The sequence below is a fragment of the Rhinolophus sinicus genome, chromosome 12 (assembly GCF_057876585.1).
Source record: "Rhinolophus sinicus isolate RSI-liver-muscle chromosome 12, RSI-T2T, whole genome shotgun sequence".
NCBI classification, from domain to species: domain Eukaryota; kingdom Metazoa; phylum Chordata; class Mammalia; order Chiroptera; family Rhinolophidae; genus Rhinolophus; species Rhinolophus sinicus.
The window spans coordinates 49,087,377-49,104,252 of record NC_142512.1 but is presented as its reverse complement, the minus strand read 5'-3'; the positions used below and the strand labels follow the sequence as shown (position 1 = coordinate 49,104,252).

At 37.4% G+C, this 16,876-nt stretch overlaps 1 non-coding gene across 1 annotated transcript; it reads right to left on the bottom strand.

Annotated features, from left to right (window-relative positions):
* Window positions 1–8,357: 8,357 nt before the first annotated feature.
* LOC141569028 (U6 spliceosomal RNA) lies at window positions 8,358–8,461 on the bottom strand. Its single transcript, XR_012492423.1, has one exon. It is a non-coding gene; the product is annotated as a U6 spliceosomal RNA (small nuclear RNA).
* Window positions 8,462–16,876: the final 8,415 nt, after the last annotated feature.

Genomic DNA, 16,876 nt, shown 5'->3' with positions numbered 1-16,876 from the left:
TCAAGCAAGAAATTATGGGGGGCCAGTCTAAAGTGGTGATATACAGACAGAACCGAAACTAAACAGACTGGCCTGAAATTCACACTCCGTAAGTATCAGCTCTTAGTTACTATCATTTTAAGGAAATGGGTGAAAAATGACACATCCCACTGGTTATCTTTCAAAGAAAGGTTGATAGAGTTTGTGAATAATATGGAGACATTCACTGGACCACAAAATTCCTCTTCCCCTCTGAGATTGAGTTCACCTCAACCCTGAATCTAATCAACATAAAGTGTTTAGATTTTTTTTTTCTTCTAACAACTGCAGGATCACTAGTTTTTATGACTCTTTCATAAATCTGCCAATCGGGGCGTCTGTTTTACATGGTATTTTGGCTCTAGACCATTGAAAATAATAGTTTAACTCTCATCCATATTTTTGGCATTGACCACATTTTTCTATATCTATTTACATGAATTTATTACTGTTTCTATCCCTGCCGATACACAATTTGCTTTTTTATCATTCTTTTCTTAACTACATGTTAAACTATTTTAATTTATTCATCACTCAGTATCTTTTCTCTACTTTAACATGCTTTTTAAAAAATATATGGGACAGATGCTGTCTATACACTCATTTTAGCCATAACTTTAGGCATAGATAAGGTGACTTGGAACTAGCTAATAGCAGCTAACACATGCTAACATGTGACTTTAAGGAATACTTAAAAAATTGAAATATGTGCACCATTTTATACAAATATGTTTAACAGATGTATGAAACAAACCTAATTATTAAAATTTCCATTCTGGGAAAAGTTATTTGTGGCCAACTTTAAAAAGCAAGGACTTTGTTCTGGGCAGGTATTGGCAGTTTGGTAAATCTGAATGAATTATATACACATCTCTGGACTAAATGCCTTTTTCAGGGAGCCCAAAAGATGTAATGTCACCCTTAAATTCAAGCAAATTCAGTCATTATTATTTATTGAATGCCTGTTATGCTGCAGGTACTCCAGCAGCACTAATAATAAAATGCTGAATAAGTACTGGAATTATTGCTGCTTTCACAGAGCTTACAGTCCTGAGGAGGTGCCTGGGGTGGACGTTAACAAAATAATCACACTAATGAATATTGCACTACAAGTGCAAGAAAATGCCTTTAAATGGGGTGGGAGCACATCACCATTCTATGGGATTCCACGAGAATAAATTTCATAGAAAAGACAGTAAATCTTTGTATCTGTTTTTATCAAATGGGACTTGGTTATTAAGGTCAATTTACTAATATTTAAGAAACTGAAATGACAAATACATTAAGAAACTTGCAAGTCTATAGATAGCTGGTCATTCGGGATATCATTTCTCAAATAGGAGACTCCACTCAAATGTATTGGTAATTTGTCTTGTAACAAGTAAATGTCTAGGGGAAGAGCTAGCTAAGCTTACATTAACATCTATTCTATTTGTAGGTATATATATACCACTTTGTCCACTTCCATGACCATTTGCTAAACTCATATCCACAGAAACCTTGTGAGAATCCCTCAGATTTCTGTTAGTTTTTCTGGAATAGACACAATATGCAGGGAAATTTAAAATGTGCACACTTTTGCCCAAAATATCCCTGCAAATCAAATGTTCTAGCATTTGTATGCCGGCTGTACTATATGATGGGCCATGTGTTACCGACTGAGGATATGCATTCATAAGGGAGAGGAATTGGTGGCTCAGAGAAATAATGTGACTTCCCTAGGGGCTCACAGCTAGCAAAAAGCACACCAGAAGTTGAAAGTCAAGTTTTCCTGGCTTCAAAGCTCATACATGTTTCATATTCAGCTTGATAGCTTTGTAACAAAAAGCACAATCTTTTTGCTCCCCGACTTTAAGTTTCTGTAAGGAACACACTACTATGATTGAAAAACAAACAACATAAACCAATCTACTAGGACACATACGGTGTATACCCTAAAGGGAAAATCTCTCCTAGCCTAAAAACAAACAGACAAACAAAACCTGCTGGTAGGTCAGAGAACCTTGTTTCAAAAAGAGTCACACTTTTCTGGTGCATCATGAAACACAAGAGTAGGAAGAGCAGTTTGACTCAGAAAGGCCTCAAAAGAAACTTAGAAAGCTACACAGTGTCTTGGCAATGTCCGTGTCTTATTTCTGTTCATCTATGCGTCCTTTTCTTTTCTTTTCTTTTGAAAAATCAGCTTTCTCTTCTTTAGTACTCACATGATCAGACATGGCTTCCCTTGCAGACTCTGAGTCTGCATCTTCTGAGTTCTAGCAACCATCAGAAACCAACTAGCACACCTCAGTAAAAATTCAAATTTTCCAGGGAGAGAATCTAATTGGCCTGGTCTTGGTCAAGGGTCCACTTCAATCCAGGCAGCTGTGGCTGGGAATGGCAGACATAGAAGGCAATGACTAACAGGGACCCACCTCGTCAGGGCCAAGGATTAGAGAAGAGAAAGAGGATAAGAAATGGACAAAGATTCCAATAGGTGGCCACATACGGAATAGCTTAAAAAGCAAACTTTAAAATATACGAAATAAAAACAAATACAAGACAGCAGGATATAGTTAAACTGTGAGCTCTCAATTAAAATTGCTACAGACATTCCTGGGAGAAATAGGTCAAGTTGAGGAGAAAGTGAAAATTTGAATAGAAAGAGAAGTAAAGTCAAGATACTATTATCAAAGTTCATAATGGGTGGGAAAAATACACAGGAAGATCCAGGGAGTGTTTGTGGGGCAGTGAGGGAGCTAACATAACGTGAGGTTGCTAGTAAGTATTAAGTTAAAAAAGGGTTCATTTTATTTATTTTTTTCTTGTTTTTATTTTAATTTATTTTAACTTTTTTATTTTTCAATGATGGTTGACATTCAATATTTTAGAAATAAAAATGTCAGATGTGTTTTTAAAGAAAAATGATGGCAGATATTAATATCCCATTGAAAAATTTTAAATCTTACAGGTTAAGAAATGGAAATCATGATAAGTTGGGATGGGAATAATACAATGTAAACATAATTTAAAGAAGATAAATCTGGGAAATGCATTCCATTAATAATGTAGGTAATCTTTTAAGACAGAACGGGAGTTCAAGTGTGCAAAATCTCAATATTGGAAACATCAGGGTAATATACTGAGGGTGCCAAAAAATGTACACAAGGAGACACTTTGGTCAGCGTTGCTCAGGCATTAGTTTGCCATAATCAAAAGTGTCTGGACGCTGATGGTAACCACTTTCAGCACCTCATGTGGTTGCAGAAGTTAAACGTGACTTGTATTCATCTTTTGTTATGTGTATGTTTTGAGTATTACAATTCTAAAAGAGTTTTTCTTTCTTAAAATGTGTATCCATTTTTTTGGCACCCTCCATATATAGTACAGTAGTTAATAGTACAGACAATAGTGCCAAGCTTCCTGGTTTAAAAAACGGCTTTGTTGAGATACAATTGCTATACAGTGAACTGTGCATATATAATGTGCACAATTTGAGGAATTTAAACATATGCAAATACCTGTGATACTATCACTACAATCAAGGGGATAGACATGTCCAAAACCTCCTAGAGCTTCCTTGTGTCCGTCTGTGTGTGTGTAGCAAAAACAATTAACATGAGATCTACCCTCTTAAATTTTGAAGGACACAATACTTTATCATTAACTGTATGTGCTCTGTGGTGACTTTGGGCACGTGACTAGCCTCTCTATGGAGCTCTCTCTACCTCTTTTAAATAGGGATATGGTTATAGAACTGAATAAATTACTATCACAGTTTTCAAATTTTGGTTTGCAGGACTCCTGGGCATCTCAAGACCCTTTCAGGAACTCCAAGAGATAAAAAAACATTTTTATGATCATGCTAAGATGCTGTTTGTCTTTCACCCATGGTGGGAAAGCCATGGTTCATAAAGCTGCTGACACCTCAGTCGGGGTTAAGGCAGAGGCACTAAATTGTTCTTGGAGTTATTGCATATTTGTGATTGTGCATGCATGTGCTGTTCTCTAAAAAATGCCAGTTTTGCTTAGGACCATCCTTGAGGAAGCAGTAAAATTTATTTTTTATTAGTTTCAGGTGTACAAAGCAACATAATAGTTAGATGTTTACACCCCTCACAAAGTGATAACCCTTCTCCCCCAAGTTACTACCCCTCTGACATCTTATATAACTGTTACAATACCATTGACGATCTTCCTTTATGGTATACTCCACCTCCCCTGTCTCTCTCTCTCTCTCTCTCTCTCTCTCTCTCTCTCTCTCTCTCTCTCTCTCTCTCTCTCTCTCTCTCTCTCTCTCTCTCTCTCTCTCTCTCTCTCTCTCTCTCTTCTCTCTACATACACAGTCTATGAAGTGATCCCCTTGATGAGTTCAGTGCCCATCTGGCATCTTACATGATCTTTACAACACTGTTGATTATATTCCCCATTCTTTATTTCATATCCCCGTGACTATATTGTGACTACTAATTTGCTTTTTCTAATACCTTTACCTTCTCCCCATTCCTCCTCTCACCTAGCAACCAACAGGTTTTTTTTTTTCTATATCTCTATTTCTGTCTTGTTTGCTCATTTATTCCACGTGTAAGTGAGATAATATGGTATTTGTCTTTCTGTAAAATTTCTTAATTTTATTAAATTCCCACCATGCAGTACACGTATTTTTAATCATTTTGTGTAATGGAATAGGAAACATTCCTAAAACACTTGGGCTGCCTACTGAAGTACAGTGGTTGTCTTATGCTTATGCAATTGTTGAGTGATGAGCTGAACTAGCTTTTTTTTTTTTCAGGGAAAACTATTTTTACTTGAAAGAACAATTGACAGACAACTACGGTTATTCAGACTTTGGTATTTGGCAGAAATTTTCTTGAAAATGAACAAAGTAAGCCTGTCAGTTTAAGGAATTAAACTGACAGTATTTGTTGCCAGTGATAAAATCTGAGCTTTCATGAGAAAACTGGAATTTTGGAAACCTAGGTTGACCACTGTGAGTTTGCAACTTAATAATAGTTAAGACATGTGTTGATTTTGAAGGCAATCTTAACAAATGTATCGTTTCTATATTATGGAATGAAATATGTCAATATTTGAGAGATCTGCATAATTCAGTGAACCAATATTTTCTAAATGACCAACACACAAAGATATGGACTTATGCAAAAGGAAAAGAAACATTCAAAGTGCAGGATAGACCAATGGATGTTAATATAACACAGCACAAAACATTCATTGCTTGAGTTTCAGATTTTAGGTTGCAAATAACCTTTAAGAAATTACCAGTTGTTGAGTATTGGTGCAACATCAAAGAATATTCACGATTGTCTCAAATTTGTCTCAATAAGGAAAAAGAAAACCGATGCCTCTTTTCTCACTAATGTTTTGTTTGGAAAATGAAGGCTTTTTTTTTTTTTTAAATAAAAATTTTGTTTATAGTCACATGAAATGAGTTTTTTACTGCATTGGCTTTTGCAATATTTTGATCATTTAAGAGGTATGAGGGGAGGGTAAATAATCACAAGGACTGTGAAATTTGTTGGATATTAAGTCTTACTGATGCACTGAAAAGAAATCAAGGTGAAGCTCAGCTCAGCCAATTACCAGCCTACAGCATGAAAAGCCAATTAACCTCCATGTCAGTATATAAAGAGACCCTATTTTTTGCAGCTAGAAGCAGACTAAGCTGTAGACCAAGTCAAGGAATTCACTCTAAGAGAAGGAGAACTTCAAGGAGACTCCAGCCAATCTAACCAAGTCTCCTGAGCCAAAGCCAGGGCTCTGAAGGGAAGAAACAAGACACTGATATTTGGAATGGGCTACCCAGGTGAATGCATTCAAGCACATTGCATCCCCAGACTCTGAACCCCAGAGCCTGCATGGACTGATGGCTCACACCCTCTTGCTAGAAGACAGAAACTATCCAATTATCTGAAGGTAAAGTAGAGAGCGCATGCCCTAAAAGACAATACTTGCTCACCTCAGGATGTTCCTACCCCACCACTGCCCTGGAAAGTAGGCCTACAGTTAGGTTGAAGTATAGGCATGGCCCACCTGGAAACTGTGGGTTCTGCTAAGCAAGGAGGAGATGACAGACTGAGCTGCTGGGTCTGGTAATGTGTACTGTTAGGTATCCGGAGAACACGCCTGGAAGCTAACTTGAGGATGCTCTACGGAAGAAGGAAAGCAGACTATAAAACTGATGAGGGGAGAATTTATGGATATGATGCACTCCCATGTTCAGCATTTAATATTTTGCCAAGGGCCTCTGCAGCTGGTGTAGCTGATTCTAATATGCAGCTGAGATGGCCATGGGAAGCTTGCAAGAACAGGAAATGACTGAAAGTAAATGACATGGAGAATCCAGAAGTGTCCTGAAGAAGGGACCAAAGGACCCTGAGAACTGGGCATGCTAAAGCACATCTGTTAGATGACATGCAAGAACCCTCCAGCTGGTCATATTCCTCAGGGGAACTCAGAGACAGTCGAGCTGTACATCTGAAGATGAGGATGTGTTATTCTGAATAACGGGCGTGCTGACATTCAAAACAAAACTTACAAAACAATGCACATTCATTGTAGAACAAATATGGAAAATACGAAAAGAACCAAACATACAATAGAGGTCTAAAATATTATTTAGATATAGAAAATAAAACAATTGCAGTCTCAGATAACAGTTTTTCCCTGCAAACTTTACATAACTGAACACTAATTTTGGATTTATACTTCGCTTATAATGTTATTGTACAACATAGCCTAAATAACCACCATTATAATGTTTTATTTTTATTATATTTACCTACATTGAACTTTTAATTATGCCCATGTGATATATTTATACACTTTTTTTCCTGTTTTGTATCACCTCCTACCTTCACCAATGACGGCTACTCATTCTTTATCTTTCCTTTTAAAATTTTTTACTAATTTGAGAGCAGAATTGTGACGTTTTATTGTTAGATAAATAACATTTATTTGAGAGTATATTGTTTTAACATTCTAAAATTAATTTTTTTTTACCCCTCAATATCAAAGTAAATATTACAGGTATTCTTTGAGTAGGAATTCTTAAAAGGAATATGATCCCAGCTAAAAGCACTAAACTTCTGAAATAAAGAACAAAAGAAGAATGATTATATGGATAAGTCTCAATAAATATTGACTTTAAATAACAAGAATGCCATATAGGAGTGAAAATACATATAAAATAAAAACATATGACACAGTAGAAAAAAAGATGGAAGAAGGTACACATGGAGTACATATTCCAAAAGTCCTTGAATTGTCCAGGAAGTGACAAAAGCACTAATGCATAGTTATAGATAAATGCCATACTCCAAAAGTTAATATTATAGTAGTAAAATATTGTGTGATTAACAAGCTAATAGGGGAGGAAAAATAAGAAATATTTAATCATTCATAAAAGAAGAAAAAGAAAAAACCATGGGAAATATACAATTAACAATAATATAATATAGTACATACATAAAATAATACACCAATACCCTGTTTCCCCAAAAATAAGACCTGGCCAGATAATCAGCTTGAATGTGTCATTTGAAGCAAAAATTAATATAAGACCTGGTATTATATTATATTATATTATATTATATTATATTATATTATATTATATTACATAAGACCCAGTCTTATACCAAAATAAGATCAGGTCTTATATTAAATTTTGCTCCAAAAGACACATTAGAGCTGATTGTCTGGCTAGGTCTTATTTTTGGGGAAATAAGGTATGAAAATATGATATTGAAAAGCTGGAAGTAACCCATTAGTAATAGAATGGATAATTAAATTAAGTATATGCATACAATGGACTTTTATGTAACAATGGAAAAGAAAAATCTGTGATAAAGATAAAATAAATTATATAAACATAATAATGTTGAGGAAAGATGCTTGACCCAAAAAATTCAATTTTCATAAGACTTCTTAAAAAGAAGAAAAATTAATATATTAGCTACAAATTAAAATAATGGCTACTGTTCTGCTGACGGAATTACAAAGAAGGAATCAGAGGAAATTTCTGACATGATATTGTGTTCTATGTTTTGATCTGGGTCACGGTTTTATGGCCTTACGTTATAAAATTTCATCAAGGTGCATACTTGTGATTTGCACAATTTTCTAAAACTATTCTAGACGACCATTATAAAAACAAGAAACTGTATTTCGAAAGCAATTTGTGGTGTATCTCTAAATATTTCACATCCCACCAAGTATTGTTCAAAATATTAAGAATCACGTTGTAGATAGTATCTCTTGGCAGTAAAATCTGTTCCTTTATTTTCTGCTTATTTCTCTTTTTACCTATACAGCTTCTGTGATGTGGTTTATTATCTGGCACACTAGTCCCTCCCTAAGTCTCCCATTTGTGTGTCATCCTTATACAGGGGCCAAGAAAATCTCTGTATCATTCCAATTTTAGTCTATGTGCTGCCAAGCCAAGCACCTAAAAACTCTTTCCTTTTTAATTATCAAAAGCATCCTAGCTAGGGGAAACAGACAAGTACATATATTTTAAAAGCTAGTAATCGCTTCTCGGTTTATCTGATAAGCCAGAACATAAATATTATTTACAGTATATGATGATGGTGATCAGGAAAGATGACGATATTTTTAATTCATAACATTCATTGAGCACTTTATATTAGGCATTGTTCTAATCACTTACATGCATTAACTTGTTCTTTTTGCCACAATCTTATGATATATAAACATGCTTCAAAAGACACCGATCGCCCTGCTACTAGCAAGTTTGATATTTATTTAATGTATTTAGGGTCTTGAAAAAATATAGAAACATTGTATTTGTAACTAAGTAAAAATGTATTTATAGGTATCAAAATAGGGATTATGAAAATTGTTTCCTCCAACTGCTTTCCATTTCCTGGCAGCCATTTCTCTACCTCAGCAGTAGTTTTCAAAATTGTTTGTTCTGAATATAGGAGGTCCTTCATTGGCTTATCCCATCTATCACTTTTTGGGTATGTTATGTTCCTTTTTGTTGTGGGACTACAAGAGGCATATGTACACTGCAGGAATTTTTCACATTATATATACAAATTATAGTATGGTGATGGTTTAAACTTGATTAAAACTGTCATCCGGTAATTTATTTTTATTTTATTATTATTATTATTTTTTTTTGAGATCTGTCGCTGAGGAGCAAACCTGCTGCCTAACAAAACTATCCATTTTATAACCTTTGCTCAAATGAAATATTTGCTCTCTGAAAGTACAAAGAAATAAACAAGGGCCTTTTATCAAGACATTACACTGAGTATAATTAGATATTTATGGTTTCATGGCATTGGAGACAGATGGAGAACGGCTATTAGTAAGTTCATAGCCATTATCACTAATCATTACCTCCTCATCTTTCTCTTGCCATCCCTCATGGGAATTTCCCAGTGGTGACCCTTTGTCATTTTACCTGTGGTTTTTCCTTTAGTGTTTCCTTGATTTGTTTTTCTCCTGATAAATTTTAAAAAATATTCTTACCTGACCTTTGTTTTTACCAGACTCTGAGCTGCCCCTCAACCCCTCCCTTCCCCTATTTCCTATGTCATTCATTAATTGACTTAAAAATAATCTGATTGTGTCTATGATGAACTGAATTCTGGACATGAAGCCTTGTACCTGTCGTCAGCTCTCTCTTTAGTGATTTGACTGCATTTCATGAATTGAGCACTTAATGGTTGTTTAGGAAACCAGAATGTACTACCTAATAGCGAAAGACTTACTTACTGGTGCACTACTGCTTTCGTTTCACTCTGTTTGTTAAAAGGTCAGGGAGAGGGCAAGGCTGGACTTAGAACCATTTAATTATTCCAGGAAAAACACTCATATATGTGCTACTGTGTTTCCCCGAAAATAAGACCAAGTCTTCTATTAAGTTTGGTTCCAAAAGACACAGTAGGGCTTATATTCAGGGGATGTCTTATTAAAAATCATGCTAGGGCTTATTTTCCGGTTAGGTCTTATTTTCAGGGAAACACAGTCGTAGACTGACTCTCCTGAAATATCAAATTGTAAAGTTTGCTCCAGGTCTACAGAACATCCAAGTAACTGGCTCCTTCGGTTTTAGCCAATGAGCTTCATGCAAACAACACACACATACACTCACTCAGACATCATTTATAGGAATCAACATTGGAAAAACTAGAAATGTAGAATGCTCTTTAGTAGGGAACACTTTAACCTTGTACCAAAGATGTGTCTGCCTTGGTAAAACTTAAGGTATAGCTGACAAGTTCAGTGACATTGTTGATGATAAGAGCTAGTATTTACCCTGTGCTTCCAGGTAGCTAGGCACCATGCTAAATACTTTCTATGCTTTATGTCATTTAACCTTCACAAAAAACTGAAGTATAGGCTATTATGCTTGTGTGGGGACAGAGCCAGGAGTGCAGTTTCCAGGCTCTCGGCCTCACGTGGAAAGGTGCTGGCTCAGGTAGTAAATGGCCATCAACTGTGATTGGATGGCCATCCGCTGTGGCTAGTTGGCCGTCAGCTGTCACCAGTGAGCCATTGGCCACTAATATAACTGCTGTGGCTACGCTAGCAGGAAAATGGGGGCTAGCAAGAAGATGGCGACTGGCAAGCACGGATTGCAGTTAGGACGGCGGGTTGCGGACAGGGTGGCTCCTGTTTCCTGTGTCTCCAACCCAGCTGCCAGCAAGAATATAGTGGTATGACTCCCCTACCTATGGCTCCGTGGGTGTTCCTTTTTGGCCTCACCATATCTTGCGTCTTATGTGGGGAGCGGGACCAGAGACCCTGCCTGACACCCCGCATGACCACTTGCCATTTTCTCAGTAAGGCAACAAAGCTCTAAAAAGTCTAGATATCCGGGACACACAATTGGTAAAAGTCAAAGACAGGTTTAGACTCAGGTATATATGAATAGTATCCAAACTTGCAACCATTATTTTATTCTGTGTCTTGTCTGAGATTTTGAGCATCCTTCTCAACTACCCAGTTACTAGTTGCCAAAATAGAGACTTGAATTACAATTATGCTGAGAGCCTATTTGAGATGCTCTTTAAAAAAAAAAAAAAAAAAAAATCCTATATTTAAAGTGGCAAGTGGAAGCACGGTTCTGTGTTGTTTGTTTTGTTTTTCTAGCTGTGTAAGTCTTTTTTGGTCCAGCTAAACCCAAATGGGCAGAGTTGGGTTTAGCCAGGGCCAGTGTTGTGCAGGGAAATTACAGGAAGATTGACTTTGAAGATCAAGTTGAGGGAGTTTTGGGGTCTGGAATCTAAGCTGTGTGAGGAGGAAAGCAAGGTGGATGAGGTGGTAGAGAGAGAGTGACATGCTCATGAGTCATGTGTGATGTATGTAAACGGTGAAGACACCAAAAATGTTGGCAGAAATAATGAAAGAAAGACAGATGGCCAGATGCTGAAATTTTCAATGAAGAAGGGAGATTGGGTGGAGGGCTGGTTGAAACTGCCACAAAAGGTGTGCCAGGCGATATCATCTGATGGCTTTCTAATGTATTTGAGGAAGCAATGAAGAGGAATGGTATGAAACAGTTGTCAGCAACCAAGTAAACGCCAAAAAAACATGTTAAATTACAATTGTACTTGGAAATTGAATGAAACAACAGCCACCATTTGAAAGGAATGTGGGAGAACAGTGTCCTGAGGGGTAACCAGGTTTCCATTAGAGGACTGGTCCTCAACATATGAACCCAAAACCAGCAGTATCAGCATCAGCTGGGAACTTGATGGAAACGGAAATTCCAGGTGATCCCACAGACCTGCTGAAGCAGAGACTCTGGAAGTAGGGCTGCTCCACCTCTGCTTTAACAAACCTTCCAGGTGATGCTGGGAATGCTTCAGTTTAGCAAGCACTTGTGTTAAAGGAAAAATAGAAGAGGAATTTTCAGAGAAAAGAGTTAACACACAGGGGTTTCACTGATGGTAACATAAGGTTCCACAGGTCAGAGTGAGTGTGAGGGTCTGAAGGGTAATGGAACCAAGTGAGGCTGAGACATGTACATATCAAGGTGGTGATGGGTGTCTGGGGACTTGGAGCTCTGCTGGGGACTGAGTTTAATGCCATTCATCCTGAATGACTCTTAGAGGAAGATGGGAAACCAATCATAATTACAGTTTTAGGAGAAGCGAAAACCCATTTTATAAGGAAGATCTGACCTCCGCAGCCTGCGGGGTCTCTGCTCCCGCTCCCCACATAAGAACGCAGGATATGGTGAAGCCAAAAAGGAACACCCACGGAGCCATAGGTAGGGGAGTCATACCACTATATTCTTGCTGGCGGCTGGGTTGGAGACACAGGAAGCAGGAGCCACACTGTCCACAACCCACCGTCCTAACTGCAATCCGCGCTTGCCAGCCACCATCTTCTTGCTAGCCCCCATTTTTCTGCTAGCGTCGCCACGGCAGTTATATTTAGTGGCCAATGGCTCACTGGTTACAGCCGACGGCCACTAGCCACAGCTGACGGCCATCTACTACCCGAGCCAGCACCTTTCCATGTGAGGCCGAGAGCCTGGAAACTGCTCTCTGGGGCTCTGTCCCCACACTCCCTCTTCAGTCTGATGTCTTGCATGAATCCTGACGAGGTTCAGGAGTAGGATTAGTAGAGAATGGGATAATGAAACAAACACACAACAACATAAAACATTGATGAATAAAATCAAGACATCTGAGTTCAATGACCTCTTTTGTGTGGTATCGATCCACTGATTGACATAACCTTTGACTAGTTAGAAGCTACAGAATAATGGAAGTATTTTACTCAAACATTCATAAAATATAATGCAAAGGTAATTCATGGATTTTCTCTAAACCTTGGGCATCAGAATAGGATAAATTATAAATATCTTTACTCTTCTTAAAAAAAAAAAAAAACAGACGAAATGATGTTTTTTTAAAAATCAGACTTCAGAATCTCAGCCTTTAATCAAAAACAGAATATATCAAAATTAATAAAAATATAACAGAATGATCCAACATTCTTAGTAACCCATTTCCTCTCTCTGCATAAAAATGTCATTGTTTTAGAAACAGTCAGTGCATCAAAGCAGCACTTAACGACCTAGGAGGGACATAAACTTGTGTCATATTCTTCCCTCTTCACACCACAATAACTGATTCATAAAATAGCAAGCGTTGTAAGTTAGTCAGTGGCTTCCAGGTGTCTTTTAATTGTGTATCACGCTGACTCCAAGTCATGCACTTCCATCTCAATCAATGATTTATAGTTTATTTTCCTAAAAAGGACCCTGTTTGAAGACACATATTCAGGACAAGTCTACTTAAATATCTTTAAAGAGCAAAAGTGCATAATGTATAACAGGAATGAGCTTAGGAAAACATCAATAGTCTAAGACAGGACAGATGCTGGGTTATGGACAACATTTTAATAATAAAAGCCAAGGATAATGCTTATAAACACCTGGTTTCCAACCATACCACATGCACCCTCTGGCAGCTAATATGCTCTCAAACCATCCACCACAACTGGCTTTTCATTGCCCAGCCTTACATCATGCCCTCTTATAGACCACCTGTTAAAAGTGTCTGTACCTATAGGCTCCAGTAGACAAGGTATGTCAAGTCTTTGCCCTCTTCATGAGTTTTCTATATGCATATGCCTCTTCATATGTGCATATGTACGTGTGTGCGTGTACACACACACACACACACACACACACACAGGATTTCCTGTTAGCATGCATTACTTCTTAGTGACCACACACTACGTACAGAAGGCAATATTCATAACTGATGACTATACAACAGGAAAAAATACTCTTAAATATCTTATAGAGATCAGGTGACATGAAATTTGGATTCCCCAATGGCTCATAATGTTTAAAATTTCATTTGTTGATTTATTCCTCTTTATTTCAGATACTGTACTCTGCATTTCTACGGGATGAAAAATATTGTTTCCAAAAGATTATTTCCATTTAGCAATTTATTTTCAAAGCAAGAAATAAAAATAAGACCCAAAGAGTTTCTTAACCTGGTCAAAGTTGCATAGCTAATTTCAGGCAGTGAAAGGGTCTAGACCAACTCCACTAAACTCCAAAAGCTCTGCATGCTCCCCCTACATCAAACTATCCTAAAATGCACATGCCACAGAGAGAATCACCATCAGCATCATGGGCAAAATTTATTGAGAACATACATACTCCTTTGCAGTTATAAACACCTTACCTGCACTAACTCATTTAAACCCTACCACAACCAAAAATCAAATCACACATCCACCCTACAAGACAATAAAAGTGATTTAAAGAAAAAATAACTTGTCGGAGATCACATACCTGGAATGTAGCTGAGATAGAATAAAATCTCAGGAGCTCACATTGGAAGAGTCAGGGTGGCTGTCTGCAGTGAGGGACAGAGATTCTGAACGCAAACCACTCAGGTTACTCTCAAGGCTCTACCACTTACAGCTGAGTGACCACGGGACCACCAATTAACCACTCTATTCCTCAGTTTCCTCACCTATAAAACGTGCATAGCAACAGTTCCCACTTCAGCAGTGTAGTTGTGAAGTAAATATGAACAGTGTTTAGACCAGTGGTCGGCTCATTATAATTGCTGTATATGGGTTCGCGGTCAGTGTTGATGTTGTAGCTATTGTTGTTATCTTAAGGGCTAGTTGATGAGTATGTTTCATTTGCAACAATTGCGGTCCCTAAAAGCCGATAGTGAAACCTTTTAGAACAACCTCTGGATTATCCTCAGGGCTATCCCTGCACACATGTGGCCCCGACTGTCCTCAAAGATCAATACAACATTTTCTTCTTCCAAGAGAGCAAGCTTATTTAGAGACATGCCAGATATTCTTTTCTACCCCATCCTCATTGTTTCTGGAGTTGTGTTACAGCACGTTTTCTCAGTCGCACCACTGCTGACATTTGGGGCCAGAGGGCTCTTTGTTATGGGGGAGGGGGTCTGCCTTATGCAGGATGTTTAGTAGCATCGGTGGCCCCTTCCCACTAGATGCCAGTAGCACCAATCCCTTCCCCAGGTGTGACAACCAAAAATGCCTCTAGATATTTATAAATGGCCCCTTCCATGCCAAAGACTAAGTTCCTTCTTTGTTTACGGTCCCTTAGCTGGATCCAGTAGATTTTGGAAGGAACATCCACAGAAACACCCATGTTATTTGTCAATAGGGCTCTAATCCAGTAACTGGCATAAGTACTCAGTAAATATTGGTTGCACTTTAAATATAGGAATTGTATTAATTATGCATCTAAATAAAAGTGTGACCCTGTTGACATTAATTAGAAAGAGCATATTTATCTGACACGCCCAGCTTTTTGACCAAAGGTCAGGTGAAACACACTGATTCCTGTTTGAGATACAGGACAGATCTCTTAAGTAACTTTGGTTACTTATCAGGATTACTCCATTGATCCCAGAATTGTGGGAAGTGTACCTGTAATTTTATTCCTAAATCATCACACCCCTTCCCATAAGTAGAAAAGGAGTTATTTGAACAGCTGTCAGTACTTCTGAACAGAACAGCCAAAGAAGGGGAGGGAAGGAAGTTTCAGTATTTGCCGTATGCGTGCATTTCTATCATAAAATCTTGAGCTTAGCAGTGACTGTGGTAACCTCAACCTAACCCATGATGTTTTTGGTTTTTCGTGTGTGTGTGGTTTTTTTTGTTTGTTTGTTTGTTTTTTACAATTAACCATTTTAGAGATAATTGGTTCTACAGGAATAAATTCATGGGAGATGGCCTGTATGTACATTGTAATATCATTATACTTTCCAATTATGAACACTCTTTCCCCCACTCTTGGAATGGTTGGCTGAATTATGAAAAATGGAGCCAAACACACCTCCTCCAGCTCAAGAATTTTATCATACTTTTAACTAGTCAGAAAGTGACTGGGTACATGATCAATTTTTAAAAGGGTAGGGGGAGGAGGGAGAGAGGCCTCAGATTTATTTTCATGAGTCACATTTGTTGTGAGTTCTGCTCTTTTTCAGCAGTCAAATTAGAACAGATTTTTTTTTTTTTTTTAAAGAAGACAGGCTAAAACATTTGCTGCTTTTGAAAGGTAATTTAGCACTGTCAAGCTTGTGACATGTCAGAATTCAGTATAGGTATTTTGTTTTTATAATACAAAGATCAGAGAGTCAAGCAGATTTAGGAGAAACAATAACAGGAAGAGTCCCTGTATCTAGAAAGAGATCTACCAAACTTGGAAGTAATTTACAGACACGTAATCAGCCCATGCAAAAGATCCCCCCTTTAAAAAGCTAGTTATTACAGGATTGGCTCACACATAAAAATGTTTTGGGGAAAACGGAACTGGAACTGAGTAAGTTAGATAAGATAATCTGAGATATGAAAATCCATTCTACAAGTGTCCTCAAATTTGGGTTTCTTTGATAACATAAAATTGAAACAAAAATTGAAAACTACTTTCAATTTTTTCCAAGGAACCAGTGAGTTGAAAAATGAAAGTGCTTACTAAAAAGTATGACTCCTCTCATGCTAGAACTCAAAGAATTACAGAAGTGGCTCATAAAAGAGTGTATATTGAATAAGGAAACACAGACAGAAGTCAGTTCAACTTGCATTTTGCATCTGAATTAGAAGCTACATTCATTTAAATAGATAACCTCCAGTCATCTAACCATCAACTCACTGACCTGCCCAAATTCTACCACCTTGTAGGCAAACTGAATACTTTTTACATTTAACTTTGTAAAATAAATCTTTTCCTATAGCTTTAGGGTTTGAGTCCATTCGAAAATTCAAAGTGAATTATCATGCTGTTATTGCTTCAGTGTTATGGAGAGAAACTAAAACCATGTTGGAAAAGACCAGCCGAAGGGAAATATCATTTGTTGGCACC